The sequence below is a fragment of the Taeniopygia guttata genome, chromosome 1, assembly GCF_048771995.1.
Source record: "Taeniopygia guttata chromosome 1, bTaeGut7.mat, whole genome shotgun sequence".
NCBI classification, from domain to species: Eukaryota; Metazoa; Chordata; class Aves; order Passeriformes; family Estrildidae; genus Taeniopygia; species Taeniopygia guttata.
The window spans coordinates 74648362-74663767 of NC_133024.1; the positions used below are offsets into that span (position 1 = coordinate 74648362).

Here is a 15406-nt window from a genome sequence, read left to right on the forward strand (position 1 = left end):
ACATAATTCTTTCCCAGGAATGGAATATACTTTGTGTTTGTTTCCATTTTTGGCTAAGATCAACTAATGCGATATTGACAAAACTTTTATAAGCATTTAGAGAACTATATAGCTACAAATAATGCCAATATTAATATCACAGTGAAGTAAATGCTCTGTTTAGCCAAAGAATGAATGCAGCAGTGAAAGTTTTTATATCTGTTTTTTTTTTCTTCCTGGAGATTGGCATGGATAACAGACAGATTCAGCACCCACAACAGGACTTTTCAGGTCAGTTTGCCAGCCAGAACACCACTTGATGCAAAATGTGGTGGTGGTGTGAGCGACAGAAGTCACTAACCTGTCTGCTTGTCTCATGGCCACCAAACAGCCATGAGATGGTCTGAGCACCAGCCAGGACCCTCAGTGATGTCTGCATGGAGAAAATGCTTTGCAGAACCAGGACTATAATATAGCCATTATTACTCTGCCTTCCCACTGGAGACTGGAAATGAGATAGTATTTATTTTCTTACCTAAGCCCAAGATGTCAGGGCTGTTTGTAGGAAGATTTTGTTTGCTTCTTGTAAATCAAACAAGAATGAGAAAAAAAAGAAGTTGATCACTGGATTAGTCTTTAAAATAGGTACTGTTTGGTATCTTGTCAGGCTGATACTCGTCTTTTGTTCAGGAGGAATCAACTTAGACATACCAGTCTTTTGTAACTCATAAAAAAAGGAAAGAGAGAGGTCATTCCATTTTATTTTCACATTGTTTCCTTATTTTTAATTATTTTAATCCTCCCAATTTAATTTAATTACTTCATCTTTTATTCTAAAATCTTCATTTTTAGAGGAATGGTAATGAAATCATAGAATTTCAGGGTAGAGTACAAGAATAAGAAATTATGGCAGAGGATTTTCATTTTATGTTTCAATGTTATTTTTGATTATATGTGACATGTATGAGGTTATATGCATTTATGTGAAGATTAATTGCTTTTCATCCAGTAGCCTTGTAAGACACAAGGGAAAAAAAATGACGTTATGGATCAACCATTCTGCTTTTCTCCTCAAACTAATAATAACGTTGTGTTATTATGTATGTTGAGTAAGTTATCACAGGTACTTCCAGTATTGAATTAAAATATTAACTTACAGTTTATGAAAACTGCATTAATATACAAGAAATACATGTTAAAAAAAATTATTCTATGAAGTTAAGAAAGATGATTAGGTGGCTTATTTGCATGATGTATTGGCAGGAATGAGAAAATTCTAAAGAGTGTAGGGAAATCATTACAAGGTAAACACAGATAAATTAAGCTTGGAAGGAGATATTGTGGCATCAGAGGATGGATTCAAAATATGAAGAAAGCTGTTTGCCATAATTTTGTCATGTGAGTTTAATTTCATTTTTCTTGGGAAAACTGTTTTCATACAGTTGTTTTAGCTCTTTGAAAATAATTCTAGAAATGTTTGTAGATTAAGGCCTGGTGCCTAAAGGGTCCACTGCCACCTTAAAACATAAAGACCACTAATCTCCCTATGCCTCACTCCTAAATCTTCTTATGTGTGTAAAAGATGTGTGAAAACAGGAAAGAGTAGGAAAGAGCAGTCAAAAAGGTCATTTGGAAGTTTTGGTTCCGCTGGAGAACCTAAGGAAGGCTTTTCACAGGAGGTCCCCCTGGTTTCAGGAACTTGGGTGGCTGAGAGGTGTGGGGTTCTTTAATTTGGACAAAAAGAGAAGAGGTTCTAGACCGAAACAGCCAACTCCATAAACCTGCATGCACTGCAGCCATACTACTCACCCTACAACTCTGGAACAGTTTCACTTCTCTGAAACTGCTTTTTACCTTCTTGTGACATAACCATACTACTGTCATTGATCACTTACCCCCTATATATGCAATCACTTCCTCTACTGCTCTATTTTTCTCATTTTTCAGGGAATTTTTATGAAATTTGTGGCATCATAAATGGTTGTATCACTCAAAAACATTTTACCCGTGTGCATTATAGTAGCCTGTTTTATATTACAGCTCATTGCACTCTAAAAGCATAAAAGCTTTCAAGGCTGTTGATTCTGTTAAAGCTGCATTTGCCTATTGCAATGGACACTGTATACTTACAGGATAAACCAACAGAAAATCATTTTGACTAAAGTAGTCTTTCTCTAACTTTTTGTGATACTTCTGTGAAGTGTTTTCTCAGTTGTCTAGGGGGGTTTCTATGTGTCATTCTTTGTTTGATTTCCTCACGCTTTTAAATTATAGTCTTATTTTGAATTCTATAGACCAGTCAATGTCTTTTCCAATGGATAAAAATTGCTTACTGGAAAATGTTGGTATTGTTCATGTTTCCTGTTTTATTATATGAGACTGATGATCTTAACTACAAATTTGGATTCCTAAGTTTAATTACCTAAATTTCACAAAGAGTAAGCAGTCTGTTCCATGCTACTTAGTAGGATTTGTTAGATGCCTGGTCAGTTTGAAATTAGTAGAATACTCAACTTTGTTCCTAGTTCATAGTTATTTTGTTGGTTGTTTTTTAAACCTCCGTCTACATACCTATCTCAATTTTCACATAAATTAGGAGTTCCAGTTTTAGGGATAGCTTGTAATTTATCATCTGTTCCTCTTAACACCCACCTTTTCCTCATCATTTACAGATGATAAAAAAGCACAAAACTTGGCATCAAGTGTAAAGAAAATCAAATTTAAATTAAATAACACTCAAGGGGAATTGTTAAAAGAAAATGGACCTGTAAAATGAGATGAACTAAATATATACAGTAGTACCCTCCAGACAAAGTGCAAAATTTGCAAATCCTTTTTCTCCTCTTTGAAATGTAAGGGTATTTCACTTCAACAAAGAGATGTGCCTTTTTATCTTCTTTATTAGGTGTCATATGCATTGTTTAATGTAAATGAAAAATTGTACCATGTGGGCTCAAAATTCCTTTTTCTTTCATGCACATGACATCTTCGCTTCTGAAATCTAATGAAAATAAATCATTATGTCAATGAAAAGCAGTAATCTGCACAAAAAAAAAAAAAAGGGGTGAGGGTGGTGTAGGTGGTTAGAATGCACATCTTTGTGAGTTTAAGACATAACAGAACTGCTTCTTTCAGTACTCAGGATCTATTTCCATTTGCCTCAAGAGGGACTTGTAGTTCAATTATTTAACTGCAGAGCTCTTTTTTAACAGCTTAAGTGAATTTCCAAATGGACCTGGTAGTCTGGCCCTTGAGGCCGGGTGATGTCTTCCTCTCAAGTTCACATGGGTCAGGATTTCATTCTTTGAACCTCTTTACTGCTTCTGGTGATTTACATCTTCTAAGAGTGTGAGACTTCCTGTTACACCTGTACCATGCGAGTGTTACCAGCAGGGTTGCAGTTCTCTTTCAAAACCTGCATCCCCTTCCATTACAGCTGGTTTGTGTTCTGCACAGGATGCTTATGAGATGCAATTTTTGGTATGTGTTTATAGCATAACTGCTATGTTTAACGACTTGGAAGATATTGTTACTTGGAATTCTAATACTTCTAGTCCTCTGAAGTTCTGGGTGGATCCACTGTTAGGCATTTTTCTAATTCTTCTCTTAGCATTTCTCAATTATTTTTGCATTAGCTTCCAGGTTGCTTATCTCTAAATCAAGAAGTATTAGTGGATGTTGAACATGTGATTTCAATCACACCTTTTTTTATTATCATGACCCAATGAAGACTATCCCATCACCACTCTTGCCCTTAACTTCTATGTATGTTCAACCTCAAACTTTCAGCATGACTTTAACAGGTCATGTTAATCCTAGGGAAAGGGATTCAAAACTCAAAACAGTAGTCAATTGACACCAGAGAAAACTGCTGACAATTCCACAGTGACACCTCAGTTAGAGCAGATTGTTCTAAGCACAACTGGTTCACTGTCTGGGATGTCCCTAAGCACAAATAAAATATTGACTAGTATTAAGAACTAGCCTTTCTTTTTTTCTTTATTTTTTTTTTTCAGGTGTGAAAAGTCCAGGCTTATTGCTGATCTTATGTGAGCATGCCATCAAATTCATGCTATAAACCAGACACTGGCTGGTGCATACAAAGTGAGCCAGGTGTTCATTTGGGGTATTTCAGTGTCTCTTCAGTGTTTGCCTTAGGTTTTCTGTCACAGGTTTGCAGCTTTTTAAAATCTGCTGTTGTGATGGGTTGGCCTGCTTATACAGCTACTGTATTTGCTTCAGAGGGAAACCTCTCCTTAAATGGCTTCTGGGCACTGGAAACTGCATGTCAACTTGTGGGAGGGCTCTAGCTCTCATAAAGGACCCCAGAGGTACAATTATTTCAGAACCTGATCTTCAGACCACAAGAAAAAAGGCATTGCAAAAAGAAGAGTTTATGAGACACTCGAAATTAGGCCCTTCCTTAATGTTTCCTGGAAAAGTGCAGATTTACTCCATATCATCTTCAGTAAGTAGTTCAGTTTTGTAACTGCAGGATAAGGATAATAGAGATAAGAATGTGAATTTTAAAATAGAGTTTATGAGGCTTAAGTTGTTGTTCTCAATTTCACATAAATACTCAAATTAAAAATAAAAGCATGTTGCAAAAACTTTAAACTTCCACATATGACAATCAAAAAGTTATTGTAGTGAGGTGTCTGTTGTTCATCTTTTTCAAAATATTTTGTGAACTGAAAGTTTATAGCAGAAGAATTATTATATATTTAGAAAAGCATGTTTGACATGAAATCTTTATTATGAGCATAAATCTTCTCTATAAAACAAAATTCAAACAACATGGCAGTTTCACAGTTTTTCCTATTATAGTTACCTTTTCTGCTTCTCATGGAGCCAGTGTATACATAACAATGGGGAAATAGACTCTGACAGCTATCAGTGGTAGAAGAAATGCATTTAAAGGGCACAATAATGAGGATTCCTAAGGAACTGAAGTACTACATTTGGTACAAGTGGCCTTTCTGCAAGTTTGCTGAATAGCAACACTGGCTGCCACACATGGCTGACTTCAAGAAGAGTTATAGGAGGGTTTGATTCATTGTTGTGACTTTATTAACACAAAATCATGAACCTGAATTAACCAACCAATTTAGATAAGACCATCTGTTGCCTAATAAGATGTGACTGTAATTTGAATAGTGGTTTTATAATAAGTGTATTACGGGATGAAGGACAAGCCGATATTAGCCTTGTCTCATTAGCTTACAGAAAAAAAAAGGTAGTTAGTTTGCCACTGTGGAACATGGAATATTTTTTTTAAAGTCTTAGAGCAGTTCTGTGTACAAGTATATATCTTCTCTACCATACAGTAACATCAAAACTAAAAAAAAAAATGGGATGCAATGCACCTTCTTCTACTCTTGTGGTAACTCTTTAGTGGAAATAAACCCATTTTGCTCTTTCTTGGTTCTTTGTGGTTCTGTGAAGATGAAAATGCAGGCAATCTAGTTTATCAACATTATGTCAATGTCATCTGGTTTGCATTATTTATTTGCCCTGTCTGGTCTCTTGCACGTCAGCTACATACTGAGAAAACCCATCCTTTTCTGGATGTCTGGCAATGAGCAAATGGACAAAGCACATTGTAAAGCTGACTTGTCAACTCAAACTCTCCCTAAAGCTTTCTTATGTTTTTATATGGATGTTAGATAACACTTTAGAGTAGATTAAGCTTTACTACTCACCATTATGCTTTTATTGAACCTCTAAAACTGAATATTATAGAACCATTGTCCAGTTAAGTAACAAGGATAAACCTTTCCTCTGGTCATAAAACACCAAGCATTAATCTATATGAATGAAGATTAAGACAGAAATAAGTGCAGATTTGTCTGTCACTAAATTTCTAAAAACAGAAGAATGTTTTGTATTTTGTATAGTTTCTGGTTGAGCTGTTTCTTCCTTTCATATATGAGTGATCTTGAATCTAGGAAAGCAAAAACAATTAACAAGCAATATAGTACTAATTAGAAGGTTATATTAAGTCACCAGACTGAGTGGTGCAGTCAGCATGCTGGAGGGAAAGAATGCCATTCAGATGGACCTTGACAGGCTTGAGAACTTGTGAACTTCGTGAAGTTCAATACAGCCAAGTAAAAGGTCCTGCACCTGGGTTGGAGCAATCCCAATGGATCAAGAACAGCCCTGATGAGAAGCACACAGAGTGTTTGTGGATAAGAAGATCAACAAGAGACAGCAATGTGCATTCACAGCCCAGAAAGCCAAACACATTCTGGGCTGCATCAAAAGAATCAAGTGAAAAACCTTTTCCTAATATCCAATCTAAACCTCCCCTAAGAGAGTTTAATGCCATTTCCTGAGGTTCTGTCACTTCTCACCACAGACAAGAGATTAGCAGATTAAGGGAGGTGATTTTCACCCTCTACTATGTTCCTGTGAGACCCCACCCAGAGTACTGTGTCCAGCTTTGAGAGTCCTAACACAGGAAGGATGTGGACCTGCTCAAGCAAGCCCAGAGGAGGACCAGGTAGATCCTGGAGGATGAAGCACCTCCCATATGAGAACAGGCTGAGAGAGTTGAGGTTGCTCACTCTAGAGATAAGGGTCCAAGAGAACTTAGGGTAGCCTTCCAGTACTGAAAAGGGACTCACAGAAAAGCTGGAAAGAGCCTTTTTCCAAAGGCCTGTTTCCTCAAGGAAATTGACTTTAAACTGAAAAAGGGCAAGTTCAGATTACACCTAAGGAAGAACTGTGGGGTGCTGAGTCACTGGAATAGAGAGCTTGCCAGAGAACTTCTGGGTGCTGCATCACTGAAGGAGTTCAAGACAAGCCTGGATGGGGATTTAAACAACCCAGTGTAGTGGAAGGTGTCCTGCCCTTGCCAGGGAGTTTGGAAATACATGATCCCATCCAAAGGTCCCATCCCATCCTATCAATTGAAAAAAACTCATGAGCTCCTTGATATGGACATTATGATGTGAAAAACTGCATCAACGGTTTTTGCAATTCCATGTTTCACAACACGTAGATACAGGAACATAAAAGAGCAATTAAAAACAAAGGTCTCCAATTTGTCTTTGTCTCTGTTCTGTTGGTACTGCCTTCAGAGTGTGAATGCTAAGCTTCAGGAACAATGCCGAGTCCGAACACTAGAACACCTTTTTGGTAGTCAGCTGGCTATGCCATTGCTTAGTCAGAGAGGAAACAGTCCAGTATCTAAGAGAGAACAGGCTAAAATTGAGCTGTGACGTGCAGGATAAGACCCTCCTTGGATATCGAAACAAGGCAGCAAGGGCACATTGAGCTTCAAAAGCCAGAGTGCTTCTAATCCTCCAGGAAAGCAAAGAATCTGAAACTGATTCTTTTTATGAAAACATCCAGTTATTGTATTGACTTTTTCAGAGAGGGCAGACGATGAGTTTTCTGTAGAATTTAATGAAGTATCACCAGAGATGAAATTACATAATATGAAATCTTTAGGCAAGATTGAAAGAGCACATTTTGTATTTCCAGAATGGTAAGATTTCCTTGCAGCTTCACATTTCCTAACAAACCCTGAAGTGAAAACGATGTCTCTCCATAAATCCTACTGTATACTTTAGACAGGAAGCTGCTTTATGTTCACATTCATATGGTTTTAAAGCACTAAAATAGTATCCACAAAATTTTCTGAAGCATTTCATTTTTTAGTAAATCTGTAAATAGTTGTAAGGAGTGGTAAGCCTTTTGTATTTGCAAGGGCAGAAAATCTCAGGCAGCAAATACAATCTAAGAAAAAAGAAAGTGTATTGCAGGTGCTGATCATTGACTTGGAGAAGATCAGAAGGTTCTTTGCACATGAAAAAAAAAAACCACATCACCGGCAGCCACAAGTTTGAAAGGAATATTGCAGCATGCTTGTCATATTCAGTTTATTTTCTCTGTGTCTCTGTATGTTTTTTTTTCTTAACAGTACTTTTTTGAATGTATGTTTTTTTCTTAGCAGTACTTTTTTGAATTTATGACTGAAATCAAAATGCAATATTTATTTCCACAGAATATGCATGCAAGGCTTGACGTAAAAGGAAATTGTTTTCAAGCAAAAGCTCAGACAAGTTAAACATGTAAAAGTTTCATTTAATTGCTTTATGTGAAAGACACTTTCGGGCAAGGCTTGTTAGATCTGTTGCACCTTTTAAAATGGAATATCATGTCTTGCATATCTTAATTTTGTTGAATACCATTAATCCCAGGAAGCAGCCATTGAAGCCTTTGGAAAGGGGAAGGTAAAAAAAGTTTATATTTTAAAGGGAAGGTTATAGTTGAGGTTAATTCAGGGTGTCGTGGAAGTGTGTCTGTGACAAGATTTAGTGACAATGTAAGGCCAAATTAATGCAAGATCAGTGGCCTGACTATTGATTCTTATCATGGGATCCTGCTGAAATGAAGTCATTATTTAATTATACTTTTACTTACACTATAAATGGTTCCCAGAATAGACTGCACTTGATTTTGATGTCTGAAGCTCCATCTTCACTTTTCCTTTGTGCCCATAAATAAGTAGAGAATGAATATAAGCACTCCACAAAATTTTCATTTATTATACTTCACATGCTGTCATTTTCCCAGTGTTTCGATTCTTGCATTCAGAATACTTTGTGATATCAAATAATTCTGGATACAGAAGCCTCTGAAGATTGTGAAACCAATATTTCTCTAGATTTAATTTTTAAAAATCAGTATTTGAATGGTTTTCTTCTCGAGTGATTTAAAATACTTTCTTTTATTATCTCTTGAAGTAGACTAAACTTACTCTTCATACTAAAAGAAGTAACTTAGCTGGGACCTAGAGGAAGCTAATAAGTGCTTTATGGGGACTTAAGATACAACAGCAAGGGCTTTGCTATAGAATAAATATGGGGAAGTTCAAGCACCTACAAAATATCAGCAATATCCACTGAACAGTCAAAATGGTACTGTTTCCCTATTTTATATTATCAATTATCCCAACCTAAACCCTCCCTGACACAACTCCAGGTCATTCCCTCAGTCCTGTCACCAGTCACCACAGAGAAGAGATCAGTGTCTGCCCTTTCTCTTCCCCCCCATGAGGAAGTTGTAACTGCAATGGGATCACTCCCCAGTCTCCTCCAGACTGAACAGACCAAGTGACCTCAGCCACTCCTCATGTAGCTTCCCCTCTAGATCCTTCACCACCTTTGTGACACGGCCTTTGGACACCTCTAATAGCTCTATATATTTCTTTTATTGTGGTGCCCAAAACTATATGCAGGATTTGAGGAGAGGCTGCACCAACTAAGAATATAGCAGAACAATTTCCATCTGGTAATTCCAATTAATCAGATAAAGGGAATAAAATTATTTTTTTTAGTTTTGATCAAAGCAATGAGTAAAATCAATCTGCAGAATTTATTCTGATTTTCATTATATCCCACCATATTTACAAAAACTTCATGTCCACAACTCCTTTTTTTTGTTTTGTACACTGTATTTTTTTTTCTTTTTAAATAAAATAATATAAACCTAGATATTTTACAGAGCATAAAAGATAAATATGTAATGAAACAAACCCAGCCTCTGCAAGACTGTACTGTACTCTAACATATCTAACTCTTACTTAGCTCACATTGTGGACTTTTCTACTTAGAACATTATTCTCTTTTTAAAACTTCTCTGATGAGAGAGAAACAGGAAAATAAACTTCTTAGATGAGCACGTAATTAAATAGCTTTCTTTAACAACAGTCTCTAGTTATCACTTGGTATTTAGGCATTCAAAAAATAAACAAATAAAATGCTGTGCATAAGGGGTTTGCTTGCTCACATGCATGCTCATAGCCATTAAATGATAATATAGCAAGATCATTATGTTAAAACCCATAATACTGAAGAAATTTCTTTTTTTGTCTGGTGCACCTATGTCCATAAGTAAGAGTGTTAAAATTTTCAGATTTTCAACTACTACAGCGGGAATATATACTTTTCAATTTAAGTGATAATATGTATTTTGTTAAGGCTTTTCTTCTGAATGAAGAAATCCAGCTTTAGTGAAATTCTTTCTGGTTCAGCTTGTCTTTCAGTGCCCTTGACAACTGTAGGGTAAAAGAGAGAAGTGGGAAGAGAGGCTGATTCCTGCGCTTCAGGATTTCAGTCTTGGCTAAGTGTGTTTTCTTTCATCTTTTTTTTTTTTTTCTTTTTTTCCATTTTTTACCTTTTTGTCATCGTTATAGGTGCCCAGCAGTATTTTTATTCCATCTCTAGAGCAGAAATATCACTGATCTCACCATTTTGTAAGTCTGTCCACACAGCTAGTCAGAAGTCTTATGGGTAGAACAAGATATAGGAACAGGAACAAGAACCCACTTCCTGGAGTCATCTTGCACATGGGAGCATTTCTGCAACATTATTTTTTACATTTTTGTTCCAATGTTATTTGCCAAAGCTGTCTTTTTGAAGCAGTGCTGATTTCACAGTGGTATTCCTTTTGTCTTCTTCACTCAAGGTGAATATTGCTGCACTGAGGACATCTCTCCTATCTTGTGAAATACCTTTGTGTTTTGGACACAACAGACTTTCCTTACTTTTAAAAGGTTTTGAAAGACGCTGTGGTAGAGCAGCTGACAGTTCATCCATACCGGAGATGATAAGGATGAGACATCATTCTGCAGGCATTATAAATGGATATCTGGCGCTGAGAGTGCCTTTATGGTTTGAGAGTGTTTATCCCTGTGGTTCTGGAAACCAGACCACTAGGTGTCTGTACATAAATTGTATTCCAGCACGTTTAATAAATCAGGTGGCTTAATCAAATAAAGACAAATGGCAATGGAATAGCTTAAATACAAATTTACAGCCAGGTAGCCATTAAAAACATTAGATATATTTTACTTTTACTGGGTTTTCTGACTTAGCCAACAATAAATTCAGTCATTTTTCACTTAGAGACATGGTTCAAATTGTCATTCAGTCCTATATATGTGGTCTTTTGAGGTTCAAGATGAATGTTTTTTTTTTCATCCAGCAAGGACTGACATCTTATTTTACAAGCTGTAGAGCTTCTTTCACTTTCTTAAAGGAGAAATTGGTGTGTTGAGGGAGAAATATAAAAATCCTTCCTTTGGTCTAGTTGCAGGTGTGTTAAGGACCAGTGTAGTCAACAACAGTACAGTCAAGACTTCCTTATTTATTTTTTTTTAGAAAGACTATGACAGTCAGTTGGGAAGAATGACACCAGCAGGGACAAGAGCAGTCCCAGGTACAAACCTTCCCCCTTTTGCACTGTGCGTCAGGCTGAGATTTCAGGAGTTCTCCATAGTGAGCATAGCATAGAACAGTCGAGGGCTGGTATTGTGTCTATTATCAGAGGATCTGTGGAAGCATGACAGATCCAGAGCCCACCTAAAAAAAAGATGAAAGCACACAGGGTTGTTTTATGCCCAGATATCACATCCTGACACGCAGTCATGATGTGACCACAATAGCTGGAAACACTGCACTTTTGGGTTGATGAATGGAGTGGATGCAGAAAATGATTACTCCTTCCCATGTCTCCCAAATCCATTTCATATAAAATCTTTAAGGTGAGGATGTATCAGATAATAAAGTGATAAGAAAAGATGATGCACTTGATCTTAGCCAAAAGCTGAGAAGTGTGCATTTGGGACAGGAGCTTCAGTGCATACTGCAGAGCACTTCTGCCCACTGAGGATGATATAGGATCAGCGCTTCCAAAGGCTGTTGACAGAGCTAAAAGATGATACATAAAAGAATTATTTCTTCACCTGAGAAAGTAAGAAAATTGTAAATCAATACAATTACAGTAGTTCATAGAGATAAGTGAAATTGCTGGGGTTTAAATTACTCTGGCAAAATTTCTAAGCAAAATAAAATAATTCTAGACTGTATTGTTTACCTCCGTAATATCTTTTATTTTTCTCATTTATAAATCTGCTGCCTCTTAGATATTAGTCAGCTCTATGCAAAATGAATTTTCTTGCTCACTTTTGGATAAAGGAAAAAGTAATCTGAATAACATCTTACCTGTTGAGAATTTATGAGGAAAAGATATTAATAATATTTCCATATGGCTGTAGACACTATTTCTGGGTTGTACATCAACCTAAAATCCAGGGTAGGTTAAATGAAGATTTAATAGCAAATTTCACATACAGTCTATCTCTAAATAAAAGAAAAAGTAAATCTGATTGTCAGATATATTTTAATAGATTAGGTTTGATCTGCTTCCCGCAGGCATGAACAAATAACCAGCTTAAACTTGACAAATTGTCTTTTATTTGGTACTTACTTCTTTCAAACCAATGCTACAATGTCCTTACTTTCCACTGGAATTATTTCCCAAAAATTACAGAACCTAAAGTATCATAAAAGCAATTTTCTGCTGCTGTTCACCCTTCTGCTATTGAGGAAAAGACAATGTGTCTAATTTTCATTTCTTTTCATACATGATTTCAGGTTTTCTTATGGTTATTTGTATCTGAATATGGAGAAGGAAGAAAGTTGAATCTTTTACACAGGACTAGTATGTTTTAATACGTAAAACATTCTCTGGGAAATTATATACTTGGCTTCATATCACGTAGTCATCCAGTGCTAGTACTTTGGACCATGTTTTTCTTTAGTGTACAACTCAAAGACAAAATGCTGAGAAGAATCCTTGTTCATAGAAACATCTATTCCCCTAACTACTCTTGTTTTAATCACCTCCCTACGTTTCTGTTGTAGTATCTTGGAAGTAAGACACACATACACTAGCGAAGATCCCTCTGTTTTTATGTTTTGTGTTTATAGGTATGGACTTAGGAGGAAGGGATTAAAATGGAAATAAAAGAAAATTAAATTAAGAGATGAAGATTTACTCTCAGCTATGCAGTTCTAAAAACAGCAAGTGCAATACTCAGCAGAAATGTGAGCACACATCCCATAAACAAGTAATTCCAGACCATAGTCATCATCCCAAGGTGCACTTGAGCATCTGTTAAATATTTTATATATGGTACTTATATTTACAAGTAGCTCTCTGAAAACCTAACAAGAGTATCAGAAAGACCATAAAGGAGGAAATGTTAACATGGAGCTTCAGGGTGATCTCACATGACTTGGGCCCATGTAATGCAGTGGGCATTTATGGATCCTATAAATAGATGGTGAACTATTTTTAAAGTATCTCTCTGCTTCTGTGCTACACTGAATATATTACCAAGACTTTTTGGTTGATTATTGGAACCCAGCAATGTATCTGACTAGATCCTTGCTGGGATACCTTCAAGATCTGACATCCTTCTTCCCTTTAGAACTCAAGGAAACAGTTAAATATATTTGTTTCCTTTCAATCTCTGTACTTGCATATGAGTCACACAGAATTTGTTTTACTGTCCTGTCTGTTGTGGTCCATCTTGTACTTAATTCTCATTATGACATTAAAAAGTAAAATATTATATTCTATTTTGTCCCAAAAAATTAACATCCTGCTTTGTACTGGGCTGCAGGGTCTTCAGAAAACAGTTTCTCTTTAAAGCAGGCTTCACAATCCTTGGTGCCTTTATGACTGTTTTGTACCTAACCAGTCTCTGACATGGTGTGACCAGCTTATTGGGAATGCTCCGAGTGAATGTTTTGTTTCAAAACTCAGCACTCCTTATTTGGTCTTTTGATTTTCATGGAAAAGGACCAAGAACATGAGCAACTTGAAAAACCTTGTTTGATTTCTATGAATATTCCTTAGCCTTTTTTCCCCAAGAGCCCAAGGCTAGTAATGAAATGTTACCATTTGAATGTACCTGGAAAATGTTCAATATAGGAATATGATGAGGCTTAACAAGTAGGCAAAACCGTTAAACTTGGACTTTCCTGCTTCATTACTCCTACAATTTTATTTCTTTCTCTAGTAAAAATACCCTCCTTTTAGTACTGATCTATCCAGTTCCTACCTTTTGTCACTGTGAATATGCAGCCCAGACAATTCACCAATTACACAGGAAAACAGATGGAAGGAATCTACATATCCTTACTTGTTGTTTCTAGGAGATTGCCATTGTCAACAAATTCTGATCATGATCACATTACTATTTAGTGACTAACTTACTATAATCTTTAAAGTGTCTTTTGCATCTTGACTCCATGTTTCTTAGTGCATGAAAGAGCAGGAACAAGTTGGGTCAATCTGTTGTCACTTGTCACCTCGAATTATTGCATAACTTATCATCAGCCAAGACTGCTAATATTATGTATGCATTTATTTCTTTCTCATGAGTGTGTTGTTGCTGACATTGCACAAATAAGACATCCCACAGCCCTTTCCACCACTCTGATTCATACCCTTTTTTCAGTCACTGAAACAATTCACACATCAGTAGACAGTGAAGGAGAGGTGCTTGTGAGTACTTGTGAGTGATCAGAGTTTTGCCACACTCTCTCTCTCTCTCTCTTAGAGAAGTGATTTTCTTCTCAGGTGCTTTTTTGGTTGGCATGGTGAATCATAGGCAATCAGCAAGAATGCTCTCAGGTATATAGTCTGCATTTCAAACTTCGTGGGTGTTGCAAGTAGGATGACTTTGACCATTTTTCACATCACTTTCTTATCCAGATACTGCTGCACAAAGCGTCTAAGTGCACGATTTGATCATTATCTCCTGCTGTGACAGTTCCCTTTCTCTCAGAGTTTTTCTTCTGCTAATCTGGGGGTTTGATTTACAGATTATCAAGGACTTCCCTTTCTATTTATGATTTGTACCTGGGCAATACTTAACCTACTTCTCTAGAGCAGTTTTTTTCCTCACAGGGAACACGAGTCTGAAAGAAGTGAGAACACTTTTAAGTGAGAGGCAGTTTAGACTTTTTGCTCTGAGAAGAAAGCAGAGTAGCCACTTTTTATTAAGAGAGTGTCTTAATGTTTACATTCCAGAAGAAATGATGGAGCTTGAAAACCTAACAGCTGTGAGATTCCTTCTTTGTTTTGTGTACTGGAGAACTTTTCATCCTCTGGGAATGGATAAGAAATTATTCAGAGATTTTTTCACCTTAGTGGTGTCCTCAAAATTCCAGGAAAGTAACAGATGGAATCTGTACCTCAAATTCTGTTTAATGCGGGATTACTATAAAAATAGATGAGAAAGATAAATATTCTTCCTCAAAATTTGCAGGGCAGATTTTTTAGCTCAGTGATATCTCATGGGATGTAAATCCTTCTATCCTGGAGTATTTTCTCAGTTTACATGTTTGTAAGTCAAATAAATTTTCGCTTCCACCAAGTTTGTTTGAATTTAATTATGTTTCTGACAGGTAAAACAGGATTTAAGAACATTTTAATATTTATATCTGAGTGTTCAAACATTTTATTTTATAAAAAATTTCTTTAAAGTGTCACTCAGAAGTGAATCAAGAGATTAAAAAATAAGCTTTACACAAAATATCTTGTGACTGCTGCTTTTCAA

General features: G+C 36.3%; 1 protein-coding gene and 1 non-coding gene across 4 annotated transcripts in view; one reads left to right on the plus strand and one right to left on the minus strand.

The window, feature by feature from the left end:
* Nucleotides 1-15406, plus strand: part of GPC6 (glypican 6) — a 718331-nt gene that overhangs the window by 496811 nt on the left and 206114 nt on the right. The gene's annotated exons all lie outside the window — the stretch shown is intronic.
* On the minus strand, nt 11422-11610 carry LOC115497826 (U2 spliceosomal RNA). Its single transcript, XR_003963403.1, has one exon. It is a non-coding gene; the product is annotated as a U2 spliceosomal RNA (small nuclear RNA).